Source organism: Dermacentor albipictus, chromosome 3, assembly GCF_038994185.2.
Source record: "Dermacentor albipictus isolate Rhodes 1998 colony chromosome 3, USDA_Dalb.pri_finalv2, whole genome shotgun sequence".
Lineage (NCBI taxonomy): Eukaryota > Metazoa > Arthropoda > Arachnida > Ixodida > Ixodidae > Dermacentor > Dermacentor albipictus.
In genome coordinates this window covers 90,042,377-90,055,602 of record NC_091823.1, presented here as the reverse complement: position 1 = coordinate 90,055,602, position 13,226 = coordinate 90,042,377, and the positions used below count along the sequence as shown (strand labels likewise).

General features: G+C 47.9%; 1 protein-coding gene across 6 annotated transcripts in view; it reads right to left on the bottom strand.

The window, feature by feature from the left end:
- Positions 1 to 13,226, bottom strand: part of LOC139057471 (transcription factor Sox-5-like) — an 884,741-nt gene that overhangs the window by 271,739 nt on the left and 599,776 nt on the right. The window contains exon 1 of one of the 6 annotated variants that reach the window (XM_070535795.1): positions 3,106 to 3,149. The exons of the other annotated variants lie outside the window; for them this stretch is intronic. The gene's annotated coding sequence lies outside the window, so the exon portion shown is untranslated. Of the gene's footprint in view, positions 1 to 3,105; positions 3,150 to 13,226 lie in introns of those variants that run through there. 6 annotated transcript variants of the gene reach the window in all.

The window sequence follows — 13,226 nt, the reverse complement described above, 5'->3', positions numbered from 1 at the left end:
TAATTGCCACACGAGGATAAGCAAAGGAAGGAGGGGGGCGGGGGGGGGGAGGGTCAGCTGAAGGCAGCTGTATCAGAACCAAGGTTACCGGTGCCCGTGAATGGCTAAACATAGGTGACTTGACTGCGAAAATCGAGAGAACATTAATCGTGGCAGCGCTATGCGAACCTTCAGGTACTATTGTCCGATGTTCTATTGAATATAAAAGAAGTAGATACACTAATGGACTCTGTTGAGCCTCCTGATATGTCACCCCTGCGAATAATACATAAATAGCCAATGGAAAGCATCACAGATAATGAGCCAGGCTTCCTCCTCTACTTTTATATAGAAGGGAGCTGCGGGGCTGCAGTCTCTGCAACCCCAAGCGTAATTTTGACGAACCAGTTAAAACACGCATATTTGGGCGTTAAGGGGAACAGCCCAGTAATCGTATTCGAAGAAAAGGTACGGAGTCAAATGAGTTGGCTGCCACAAAATTTATATGCGCGACCTATATCGATGAATGCGCAACCGGCCTAAGACGAGTGAACGTTTTCTCTCGCGGCAAATTACAATTCACGCGCAGCGGCGTTAAGCAACGCAACACAAAGGCGATCATCGCCCTTCATCACGGAGTTTCTCGTTGCTACAGTGCTTCGCCGGGGAAGCAAAGGCAAGCGTCGTGATGTCACGATCTTCGCAAACCAAGACGCAAGACAGCCCCGCGGCCGCGTGCCTTTTGGCGATCGTGGGATACGCAGCCGCAGCTATACCCGATCGCAAACGATGTTGCGAGTCCAGACTCCCCGGCGCCGGAAGGCGGCTGTCCGCTCCTCCCCCCCGAGAGACGCCGTCACCGACGGTGGCTCACAAACATCACCGAAGGCGCGCAACAACTGACGCAACGGCGATTGTCCGAACGGCGAGACAGCGGCGCTGCGCGACGGAGGGACGCGATGGCCGTTCGTCCCGCTCAATAACAATCACGCGCCCCCACGAACAATCGGCGCGCGCGCGCGCGCGTGCGTGTGTTAGTGAGTGCGCGGATCGCGTCGCTTGCGAAAGGGCGGCTCGGCTCGCCGACCGAAGCACGACAAGCACCGACGCAGCGGCGACTTCTATCTGGCTGGCTGGCTAGCCGCCGGAGAGAGATGGGGAGCTCGTCCACTGACAAAAGTGACAGCGACCGCGGAAAACGTGCCTCATTGTCTAACGAGAGAGACAGGAGACGCCGCGCCGACGGGCACCAAGCGTGCCTGCTTCGCCAGACAGCGCCGTGGACACGATCAAGGTTGTCCCGTGCCCATCCGACTATGACGACGACGACGACCGCAGTGGCGATGTGCACGTGAGGCGCTGCTGTTCCTTGGAAGCGCGGGCGCGCGCGCGATTCATGCATGATGTGCCTCTTTCCCCATGGCATCCTCCTCGCCAGCAAGCAGCGACGTTTCGATGCGCGCTTCGCCCGTTCTCCTCCGCGTCGTTCCGTCTCACTCTTTCTCTCTACGAGCCACCTCCGCCGCCTCCGCACCTTACGCAGCATCATCCGCTCCATTCCCAAGGCAGGAAGCTGCCCGTGCGACGACAGTGCAGTCCAAACACTCGCGGCACGGGTCGACAGGCACGGAACAAATTCTAGTACTATATATGTGGGGATGCGGCACGATCTGCCACGCAGTGGCTATTTCAGAAGAAAAAAAAAAAACTGATTTTATGACACGTCAAACTCTTCTTACGGCTTAGAATGTGCCTTAGAATCGCGCGAGAACAAAACTGTATCGATTTTGATCATCATCATCAGCAGCAGCAGCAGCAGCAGCGTATTTTATGTCTACTGCAAGACGAATGCATCTCCCTGCAACCTACAATTACCGCTGTCCTGCGCCAACAGATTCCAACTATAGCGCCTGCGAATTTCTTAATCGCCCCACCTAGTCTTCTGCCGTCCTCGACTGCGCTTCCTTTCTCCTGGTACCCATAATGTAACCCTCTCTCTCCCTGTCATCTTTGTTTTCCCCTTTCCCATTCCCCAGGTGTATAGGGTAGCCAAACCGACGTTATTCTGGTTCACCTCCCTGCCTTCTGCTTTTCTCTTTCCTTCCCTCCTTTCTAATGGTCCACCGGTTATATAACCTACGCATTACATGACCTGTCCAGTTCCACTTTTCTCTCTTAATGTTACTTATAATATCAGCTATCGCTGTTTGCTCTCTGATCCACACTGCTCTCTTCCTGTATGTTAACGTTATGCCTAAGATTATTCGTTCCATCGCTCTTTGCGCAGTCCTTAACTTGCTCTCGAGCTTCTTTGTCAGTCTCCAAGTTTCAGCACCATATGTCATCACTAGTCAAACAAATATATGAGTAGAAGGGTCGCTCGAATGGATGGTGCATACGACGACGAAGAGGACGAAGACAACGTGGACGGGAGGCACGACGCTCTCCTGCTAGAATGCACACGCGGACAAACCAAGCAACGTGGATTTAACGCTGGCGTCAATTTCGAACCCCCAGCGATAACGCCGACAAAAGGCCGGATGAGTATACACGTATATGCGCACAACTCGGCTGGATATTCCAGTCAATGCGCACTACAGGGGTATTCCGCATGATGAGAGGGATGACGTGAGCATGATGTTGGACATATATCAGGGGCCGACTTTACAAAGCTTTTTCGTTCGCAAGTGCTCTTCGTTATTGACCAGTCACCTTTGCTAATAATCAAGTGCAGCATCAGAATTGGCTGGAATGTTCTCTTACAAGCAATTCTAGCGTAACAGCGTTTTCCGAATACGGGTCTGCAGGCGTCTACAGCCGGCTAACTTCTATATGCATGACGCACGTTCGGATGACCCGCGCGTGTTTTATGAGCGTTCGAAGAGGCACAGTTGTCTCCAACATACGACAGGATCGCTGCGCGCAGCTCGTTCCAAAGCTTCGGCAAACGGTGGCGTGCAGATGTTTTTCTCGGCGCGCGGGGCTCGACAAACTGCCACGAGCGATCGGCGCAGACGCGTTCATAGATGTGTATATATATATATATATATATATATATATATATATATATATATATATATATATATATATATATATATATATATATATATATATATATATACTTACGCACAAGAAGCGACGACTAAACAGCGACTCGGTGCCGCAGATGTCTCCTCGATCAGACAGGGCGCTCTTTCAGTGGCGCAGGTCCCATTGTTAGGCGCCGCGATGGGTGAAATATTTATCGACGCTCGTGATCTGCGCGGGCTTCTGACAACAGTTGGGACGGCTTTGTTTCAGTGCACACGCGCGGGAATCGCCTGATTGTTTCTCCGCAGGAAGAAAAGGCGCGTGTTTTATGCAGCGGAAAGAATAGCTAGCTGGGAAGACAATCAAAGCCTAACTCATACACGCCGCGGTGGCCGCACAATGCGAGACTCGCCTGCGTATCGAGAGCGCTTGCTATCTAGTATTGCTTGTACGCCATGGCCGCAGCATTAAGAGAATCTCTCCCAGCCGTCGATCGCGGTTATATCGCCAGACGCAGATGGGTGGTCGCGAAGGAACTATGGCGCCTGTAACTCAGCTTTCGTTTTTGTCGTAATCGAAAGGAATTAATGAATATGCCGTGGCGCAGCCTTGGAAGAAACGGGTATGCATTGGAAGGTAACACTTAAGGCGGCGACCGCATGGAGCATTTTTCGAACGCGTTTTTGGCTCCACGTCATCGTCGCTTCCATTCGATGCCACGTGATCATCGATTTGTAATCAGTGCTGAATGGCGTCAGGTGTGCACTGTAAAATAATTTACACCCTAAGAAGTGAGGAAGCGTGTAAATGTGTCTATAACTCACACCCTTAGGGTGTCCGTTATATAGATAATACCCTAAGGGTGTGAGTTATAGACACATTTACACCCTTTTTCGCTTTTTAGGGTGTAAATTATTTTACAGTGTAGTTTTCACTTAACGTCACAATCCCTTTGTAGAACGTATACACTTGAGAACTCGCTATACAACGCGTGGGCGTCGTCAGCACCGAAAATAGATCGGAACATACGTTCCGCATGCATCGTTGTATTCTGACAGAGACGTAATCCTAAGACTGCCTTAGTGATTAGTATCGTCCAGCAACGAGATTTGAACAGCACGATAACGTTTCTATCGCATTCTCGTCGACATAAAACCCTAACTACAATACGCGTATAAGAAGGAGGAGGAAAGAAAGAGAGAAGGCAGGGATGGTGACCAGAAATTCGTCTGGTTTGCTACCCTGCACTGGGGGGCGGGAAAGGGGGAATAGAAAGATGAGATAGATAGGTGTAAGCACGCTAAAACAGCGTATGGCATGCTTTCTGTAAGGAATTAAAAGCGTTAGGACAGAAATTTGGTATCAGTTTGTGTAAAACGAAAAACTTCGAATTTTGTCCAACGGTATACGACAGCAGCTCAAAAATGTACGTCTTTCCCTGGCGCCCAGCTATAAACAAAGCAGAAAAAAAAAGAAAGAAAAGAGCGAAGACAGAAAAAAAAAAAGCCGAATGATAAGACGCGACGTTAGGCATTGTATTTCCTGCTTTCGTATTCCCGTGCTGTTATGCGCCGGCTTAACGTAAGCGAATACCAAGTAACACTATTAGACAAGTTTCACAATTCAATCATTATCCCAACTTCTAGCGCCCAGCTTGACGCCCCTTTACTCGCACTCAATAGTGAGTGTCACCGTGTTCGTGCAAAGCTACATGCCACATTCAATCAGCACAGCAACAGCTATTGCTTCGATACCGCTGTATGGGGAACCAGAATTCCAGTTGAGATAAACCGCCGGCACCAGTTTTTCATATAACAGCCCTTTAGAGGGCGTAAACCAGCCTACAGCATGAAAGTCCTTAGCGCCCAGTGGGAAACATCGGCGCACTGAACTAATTATATTACTGGAGATTTCTATCGCTGAAAGATACTTACTTTCTCATCACACGATGGACTTTTGCCTTCACCACGGCTTGCGCCGAGTAGTGCGTCTACGTCGCGCCGTGTACGCCGTTAGCCGTGTACACGGGCAACTAGCAACGAGCATGCATAGCGATGAGAGGAGGCTCATAGTTAATCGCCTCCATCTGTCGTCCGCCGAAGCAATGTGGGGGCATCGGCGCTAACGATGTCCGGCGCTCTGTCCAGGGAGCGCCACAGATGCAAATGGCATTGCACGCATATAGAAGGCAGCGGGCAGGCCGAGTCCCTCATAGACCATATGGCGTGCTCCGTCCGGCTAAGACAAGAGTTATGTCACGTTTACGCCAGTACCGCAACAGACCCCTTTCGGGCAATTCTCGTAGGGAAATACCGAGCAAAGTGACCTCATACACCGAAGCGAGCGGGCGTACTTAGGAATGGTTACGACTCTCGCAGGGCTAATACGTGCACGGCCCTACCAAGTTGTCTGCGGCGTCTGCGATCGTAACCAAGCCGATAAAGGCGCGGCGATGACCCGTGAGGAGTGTCCCGGACGCCTTTTCCTATGTGCATTCTGAAAGAATCTGCCTCAACGTTAGCAGAACTTACGAGTCACACCCGTATACGTTATTATGTTGCAATAAATGTTTCTTGTTTCTGTGCTTGCAGTTCGTGCCCAAGGTCTACTGTTAGTAAAGGGTGCCAGCCTGCCAGCCTCTGGTCGTAAGAATAGAGAGGATAGCGAAGGCGCTGTCCAGTGACGGCAAGTTCTTACGAACAAACAGCTTTGTTAGAGCGGCCCGCACGCCTACGCGCCTCCACGAGACGCGCCAGCAAACGGGGGCCTAGAGTGCGCGCGCGTCCATTGTCTTCCATCCACAGAAATCATTCGAGGTCGATGAAGAAAAGAAAGAAGCGGGGAAAGGGAAGACACATACAGAGGGCACAGGGGGCGTCAGGAGCGGCCGGCAGACCCGTTCGTCGATGACGTGCAAGCCGTCAGAGCCGCGAATATACATGCGCATACGCGGCTGCGGCCGGGCGAGAGTGGAGACGCTGCCGATCGTCCGGACAGACAGGCGGAAGACCTCGGCAATGAACGCGCGGCGCGCCGCCCACGGCACAAGGTCTCCAAAGGCCAAGGCTACGGTACGCGTGCGCCGATGCCGCCGCTAGCAAGCTAGAGGCTGCAGTGGCAGGCCGACCAGCAGCACCCCCACCCCATCCCCCCTACCCAAACCCTTTCACCCTTCGGCAGCGGACGCAACCCCTCCAGCCACGCGAAGCGGGCGCGTCACTTGATCCCAAGGCAGTGTGCGTGCGATATACACCGCCACACAATGCACCCGACGAGGCGCCATTGTTAGCTCGCCCCTCGGCGGCGGCTCGTTCGCTCTCCACCCTGTCCGCCGCAGCAGCTGCAGGAGCGCGATCGTCTTTGGCTCAGGAGGCGGCCGATCGGCGGGCGCCGGCCTGGTACGCCAGCAATTTTTCGAAGACTGGCACGTCCAGCTCCTCCGAGAGCAACATCGTATATACGGGTTGTGTTGGTGGCCGACGAACGCCTATCGCTGTTGAAATCATTCCTGACAGGGAAACTGTGACTTAAGAGTCTCTTGCCGGTGCACTTCAATAACAGCCGTCCGATAATCCACTAGGCACCCACGCGGCTCGGAGCCTTCAGACGAAATTAAACCATGCTGCTAGTATAGGTTCTTCTAATAGTCAATACGGTTGCGACTAGGCTTTGTCAGCTAAGATGTATAGATTTAGCAGGTCCAGCACTTTGACCCGTTCGATATTGTTGCAATCTTTGGCTTCTCAGAGAAGGAAGAGGAGGAGGAAGAAATAAAGAGAGAAGACATGGATGTTAATAAGAAATGCGCATGGTTGGCTACCCTACCCTGGGGGACGGGAAAGAGGGAATAGAAAGATAAGACAGAAGGAGGGAGGGGAGGGGGTAGAAAGCTGCGGTGAGCTCGCGCACGCACACGGAGGGCCTTAGCGAGTCAAAGACGTTCACATAGGCCAGTCGCCCTCAAGAAAGACAAAAAGTGCCTTCATAGCTTTGTGGGCCGACGAGCGATGGTGACGGTCTTCAAGTAGCACCTACACAGACAACGGCCGATCGTCCAGTCGTCGCAATACGTTAAATAGTGTTTGTCTTTCCGACTGAAATCGACGAGCTGGAGCTCACAAAAGGATATGCGTAAACAAGCCGCAATGAGAGAGAGCCGACAATGTTTATTAAACAACAACATAAAAATAAAAGAGAATATTTGTGTCTCGGCCAGCATAAACTTAGCTACTCAGGAGTCACGCAAATCTAACTAACTAACTAACTAACTAACTAACTAACTAACTAACTAACTAACTAACTAACTAACTAATAGGCAAACCTACAACCTGTGCTGGCCTATCAGCACTGCGACACATGTACCTTGCTGGGCTACGAAGCTCAGTTGTTACCGTAAATGACTGGTCGCAGTAATACAGCAAGTTGAGCGAATTGGTTTCCGTTCACAATGACAGCCAAGAGCACTCGTCCTGTCCTCTTTTCATTTTGTTCCCTTTTGAAACTCTTTGTTTCAACTTAAACTGACATTGCTAAGGGGGACCTATGCCCACTCGAAAGTGACCTACGACAGCTTGCTATTTTCCCCACTGTGTATAAAAACAACAGCCTTAACATAGAGCACCCCCCCCCCGCACACGCGCACACACACGCACACACACACACACACACACACACACACACACACACACACACACACACACACACACACACACACACACACACACACACACACACACACACACACCGGAAGTCGATGTTGCAGGCCAACGTCAACACTCGGCGCAGTATCGCGGTCCCATACTGAAACGTGAGCGCGCCTCCCCTATTTCTGAGTGTGGCGGTGGCAATTTCAGTATTTTCAGCTATATATATGTAATGCATCTCTAGGAAGTGACTCTGGCTGGGAAAAACTATTCCCGAGCCAATCCGAGCCCATACAACGGCTTTTACGAAAACGCCAGTCTTTTCCATAACCGGCTGTAACATGGATTCCTTAGTATACTAAGGAATCGATATATATATATATATATATATATATATATATATATATATATATATATATATATATATATATATATATATATATATATATGCAAGGAGAATCAAAACAGCGTTGCGGGCACTCGAAGCGTCAGTGACGTCACTCGCCACTACATTAGGCGCGAAGCGTGAGAGTACACTAAGATTACTTGAGGTGCAATTGCAAGCGAAAAAGTGAGTTGGATATACTGTACGCGTTAGTGGGAAGCCCACAATTTCACTCACGGTCAAAAAAGAAAAAGAAAGGAACCAAGATATTGGTACGATAAAAACGGAAAACCGGGATTCGCGTTTAGACTAGTATCAGTAACCCCATGCATTAGAACACGTTTACAAGAAGAATCGAAAGAATGCGCTAAGTATTTTTCATAACAGCGCCCAATGAGGCCGCATCACATTAAGTTTCTAACCACAAATGTCCATGAGGAAAGAAAACGTTCCGTTGCTTCTTTAAAAGGGCGTTAGAAGATGGAGATAAAATGAAAGACATCGGACGTTATCCAAATGTTATCTGCGGTTTGCGCGTGTCACACTAACGTATGTAGGAAGCTTAAGCTTCCGTAGCAGCAAATAAGTGAATGTCAACAAGGACGGTGTCACAGTTTGCAAGAACAAGACGCGAATGCGAAGCACAGGTAGCGACATCATGTGCACGTTCAAGTCCCCACAGGCATTGTAAAAGATGGTGACAGCAGTTGACTCAGGGCTGAATAGTATCTTTTCTTTTTTCTTTGTGTGTGTGGCGTCATAAATGAATGCAATATACTTTCGAATAGAGCAAGGCCCCTAATTGGTCGATTGTGCTGACTTATGATCTAACAGCGAGTCAAACAACGCGAAAACGCCAGACAATCAGTGACGTCAAACGACCTCGCCATGGGGAACAAAAAATTCAAGTTTGACAAAGCATGTGACTACAGCAACGCAATTTTTAATAGGTGATCATTGCAACTAGGTTTGCAAATGATGAAAGGGATTACCAAAATTCAAGTTTGATGTTCGTTTTCTCCGTAATAAGCAAGTGTAGTACTCACGAGGGTTTTCGTTCCTAAGTGCTCTTTGACATTGTCTCGCCGCCTTTGCTAATGATATGTCCAGCATGAGCATTCGCTGAAATTCGTTGTTACAAACAACTTAACGCATGAGCTTTTTGTGAACACGGGCACTTTTTTTTTTCTCATACGAATTCAGAACCCTTCAAGAATTCAAGGTTCCAGCACGCAGTCCTACGCTGCCTGATTTATAGTTTTCCCCACAGTGTCTCCTTTAATGAAGCAGCCTATAGAAGTGCCTCCCAAGACCGATCTGAAGTGGTGTAATTATTAATCACATTTACAATCAAGGCATGCAGTAACAGCCACTTTCAGATTCTCCAGTTTCAGAGCGCCTAAGTTATTCAGCCCACGGATTTACCCAGTGGTGTTCTTATTCGCCCGGCGTCGAATCGATACGTCGTGTGGCCGGCGTATGGCTGGCAATATATTATGCACGACAAGGACAATGATTAAAATAGATCCTGTACTGTGGTGACCCTCTCACTCGTATACGTGCGCTGTTCGATGCTTCTGAAACCAAGTGCGAATGTGAAAACCTCAGGCTTTCCTCGTTTTGGCTTCAAGATTTCTTCGCTTGTATTTAAATGGCGAACACGTTTCTTTTCACCTTCTTATGTAGCCTTGGGAAAAACAACAACGTATTCACAATATTACCTGTACCGGACTTCAATTCTTTGTACGTATAACATGAAATCGTCGTTCCAGGCGTTCTTGGTGTACGGCGCTTACAAAGTTTTACATGTTGCTTCCCGCGCTCTCTAAGACCTGACAACGTCACTAAGTTTCTTGACGATCGACAAAATATGGCAACAGAATACGCGATCATCACGTTTTGTTCTTTCGAAACATTCCACCTCCAAGCGTCTTTCCCATAGCTACACGAAGCAGGAACTAAAAAAGATAACAAGAACTGTTTATGTTTCATACACTAGTGAGCTTCGTTACTTGCGCCTCGTAATGTGGAGGAATAACGAACAAAATATTACTCGTGTGTTATAATTTTTTTGCTTTACTTTGTATTTCCCTGTGAGACGTATTTTGATGTGCGTGCAGAGCAAGGGCCGAATCCATAAAACTTTGCGTTCGTAAGTGCTCTTGCCTATTGGCTTCCAACCTTCACTAATAATACGTCCAGCGTAAAAATCGGCTAGAATTTGCTCTTACGAACAGTTCTAGCGCAAGAGATTATTTTAAATGTGAACCCAGGTTCTTTCAATACATCACATATTCTGCGTTACGCAGTCCTGAAACTTAAATTTGTGCTTTGTTTGCTTCTGTTTTCATTTATCTGTCAGCTTTTGACATTATCACGCAAACAACATCATTAAAAATTGGCCTCCGCGAACATCAGCGCGATCCGCTATGAAAGCGCTGCTGCTTTACTTAAAAGACACGGGACCTTGTCACAAATTATGACCATACACTGTGTGACGTAGGACTGTACGGTGACACTGCCCACAGAAACAGCTCGCGTGTATCGTGTGGATGTGCGTGTGTGTGTATATGGTTCTTTTCTAAATTATTTTTTTCTCTCTCACCTGTCGCATCCCTCTGCCCCTCCCCGGCACAGGGTAGCCAACCGGAGATGTCTCTCGTTAAATTTCAGCACAATTCGCTGGCGGGCTAGTTGGTGCGAGTCGATGAATACTTTGTTTAGCGCAAAACAACAGACACAAGAAAGACGACAGGACAAGGCGCTTTGTCTATTCTGCCCTATCCCGATGCTGGGCCTATTATTGAAGGAGGGGGCTGACCAATGAAAAAGAGCATTTACGAACAAGAAGCTTTGTGAATCCGGCCCCTGCACCTTTCAAAGCTATAAGTCGATTTCGACAACAGCGCCAACAACAGCAGCCACAGCAGCAAGACATGACTTATACGTGCTGGACCAATTAACAAAGACATGAGCAAAGTTTGGAGCTTGCAACTATGCCGCCGCATTTGCAACTATAGGAGTTTGCGGCGATGCGTTGGACGCCATAAACAACAAGCTGTATCATTTAATTGCCTAAAATTACCGTCTTTCTAGCGCCATCCTCGCATCGAACCTTGGACGCATGGAAGGATATATAATGAAAAAAACATCAGACAATTTCTTGCTGAACCGTTTTTTTTTTAGTGTCCATTCACCTAAATTGCGCAACATTTTAATCGGACCTTTAAAACATTGTACCTAAACTATAGCATGTCCTCCGATGCAGTCACGCTGTAATTTGCTGCATCTGAGCAATTGGCCTTCGGTGTTGATTACAACGCACTTAGCTATTCTTTTCGGTCGACAAATGGATACAGCTTCCGAACGCTCCATTTGTCTTTAGCGCTGCCCAGCGAGCACAGTGTAACTAATTACTAAGGGGGCTGCCGTAGTAAATCATGTACGTTATTCTAAAAAGGCCCATTACATTTGCGGCAAACGAGCGGATGCTAATCGCACAAAGCATTACAGATATACGAGACGCATCAGGAGAAACAGCCTGAAGCTATACACGAATAGCTAGGGGTAAACGGCGATGTCCATCCACGTTAAAAATACAAACATAACTGGTCAATGTTGCATGTGTATATACAATGAAATAACGGTGTGAATAAAGATGATCAGAGACAGCCTGAAGCATCGGCATTATAAGATTAGAGCCTGACTACACGAACGTCCATTTCGTGTTCGGCGCCATGAAATATGAAATGGCTCGAGGAAGGGTAATCTGACACTATAGACTTCGTATTGTTTTCTTTTGTTGAAATAAGAAATAAGTCAGTGCATTAAACAATAAATATATACTCCTCAGATCACAGGCTTGGTTGTCCGTGCTCCTTCACCGATTATCAACGTGTCGGAAGCGGAAAACGAAACAAAGCCAAACAAGGAAAGGCACGCCCATGTGTTCGAATCCTAATGCCTAGCCCATCGATATTGTTGCCAAAATATTCAAATGCACAAATCTGCTCGTAAGAAGGGTCTAATACGGCGTACCAAAAGGACAGCAATATAGACGCTCAACCGTCGCGATCAGTTAAGAAGAACGAACGGCTTAGCAAGTATACCGGCGATAAGATACAATATTCGGATGGCTGCCCGGGCAATGCTGACATTAGCGCATGCGGGTGGGTTAGAGAGGCGCACAGGCACCTATAGACTGACGCTCGCTGGGACTATAGGCTTGCAGACCGACTTGGCTAATAAATGTTCGCGAAGCCCCAGACATGTGCGCAAAATTGGCATCACGATGAGATAGGAAAGATCGAATCGACTGCAGAAAAGAGCTATATAGTTTCTGACGTGTATGCAAATTTTTTCGTGACGTTGCAGAAATTATCGTGACCAGAGCCAGCGCGCTGAATAATAAAAAGAAGTACTTTGAATCACTACTTTTTGAGGAACTACCGATAAAGAGAGCAAGCAGTAGAACAGTAACATATAGGGGCAATATACGTGTTATATAAGTCAACGTGTTCCAGACGACAAAATTAGCGGTAACATCACTGCCTCGAGGAAGAAAGCCGAAGCTTCTACGGGGACACGAAGGAACGAAAAATGAAAATAATCAAGCTGGGTGAGAATGTTGGGCTTATGCTGTTAAAACAGGAATATCCTCACCTTCCTCAACAGCAGGGGTTTAATATCCTGGAAATAGGAAGAGCGAGAGAAAGCTAAGCGGCGACGTCACCATATAAATAATGAATCGACTTTCTGTGACGTCCCATATTGCGGCTAAAGTTGGTAGAAACTTGTTCCACAATCAAAATTATTTACACACACCTTGAAAAATATTTTTAAAAAATATTTTTAAAGTGTTTTTGTGTCGCTTCTTTTTGCGAACAGAAGAGTCGCGCTGCACAAAAACGTTGTTATATTGCATTATTGTTGATTAGGGCGCCGCAAGAGGTCGCCACCAGCCCTGACGTTCGAGTGCATCTGTGTGTGCATTCTGCAATGCGTATAAGAAGTTATACGTGTGCGATGCTGTGGAAATCGAGCTGCGTTACGAGAGGAATATGGATTCAGAATGCGTTGCTGTGCTTCTACACGACTGCAAAGAGAGAGAGAGAGAGAGAGAGAGAGATCAGATGCGAAAGGCCGGGAGGTTAACCGGAATATAGATATCCACTTTGCCGCCCTGCACT